This window comes from Chiloscyllium punctatum, unplaced genomic scaffold (genome assembly GCF_047496795.1).
Source record: "Chiloscyllium punctatum isolate Juve2018m unplaced genomic scaffold, sChiPun1.3 scaffold_698, whole genome shotgun sequence".
Classification (NCBI taxonomy): Eukaryota; Metazoa; Chordata; class Chondrichthyes; order Orectolobiformes; family Hemiscylliidae; genus Chiloscyllium; species Chiloscyllium punctatum.
Window position 1 is genome coordinate 43,289 of NW_027310432.1, and position 1,335 is coordinate 44,623.

A 1,335-nucleotide genomic window follows, 5' to 3' on the forward strand; every position below is an offset into this window, starting at 1 on the left:
CCGGCTTGCACCGAGACCCGAAGTCGACGTGCGAAGCACCACGGGACCCCTTTCGCCTGCAGGTCCCGAGCCGCCTTTATTTGCTGTTACGAGCATCGTGTGCCCCATACCTGCGTGACGAGCACCGCAGGGCGGCAGAGCCATCGCACTTGGCCGGGTGGCAGAGGAGGACCCGACTATTCACAGATAGCGGCCCAACGACTCCCAGAGCCGGTCGTGCGGCGCGCGAGGTCTGCTCTCTTCACAAGAGGCTTTATTAGGGAGTGCTAAGGCAAGGTTCTGTGCCCTCCACCCTCATCGCAACACCCATGGGAGCCTCCGGTCGTCAATAGACCGCCGCACCGGCCTCTGACTGACTCTCAGAATGGACGGAAAGAGCCGGGTAAGCCTTTCAAAAGATTCGACCACGTGCCGAAAACTTTAGACTTCCGTGAGCTCTCCGGCTTGCACCGAGACCCGAAGTCGACGTGCGAAGCACCACGGGACCCCTTTCGCCTGCAGGTCCCGAGCCGCCTTTATTTGCTGTTACGAGCATCGTGTGCCCCATACCTGCGTGACGAGCACCGCAGGGCGGCAGAGCCATCGCACTTGGCCGGGTGGCAGAGGAGGACCCGACTATTCACAGATAGCGGCCCAACGACTCCCAGAGCCGGTCGTGCGGCGCGCGAGGTCTGCTCTCTTCACAAGAGGCTTTATTAGGGAGTGCTAAGGCAAGGTTCTGTGCCCTCCACCCTCATCGCAACACCCATGGGAGCCTCCGGTCGTCAATAGACCGCCGCACCGGCCTCTGACTGACTCTCAGAATGGACGGAAAGAGCCGGGTAAGCCTTTCAAAAGATTCGACCACGTGCCGAAAACTTTAGACTTCCGTGAGCTCTCCGGCTTGCACCGAGACCCGAAGTCGACGTGCGAAGCACCACGGGACCCCTTTCGCCTGCAGGTCCCGAGCCGCCTTTATTTGCTGTTACGAGCATCGTGTGCCCCATACCTGCGTGACGAGCACCGCAGGGCGGCAGAGCCATCGCACTTGGCCGGGTGGCAGAGGAGGACCAGACTATTCACAGATAGCGGCCCAACGACTCCCAGAGCCGGTCGTGCGGCGCGCGAGGTCTGCTCTCTTCACAAGAGGCTTTATTAGGGAGTGCTAAGGCAAGGTTCTGTGCCCTCCACCCTCATCGCAACACCCATGGGAGCCTCCGGTCGTCAATAGACCGCCGCACCGGCCTCTGACTGACTCTCAGAATGGACGGAAAGAGCCGGGTAAGCCTTTCAAAAGATTCGACCACGTGCCGAAAACTTTAGACTTCCGTGAGCTCTCCGGCTTGCACCGAGACC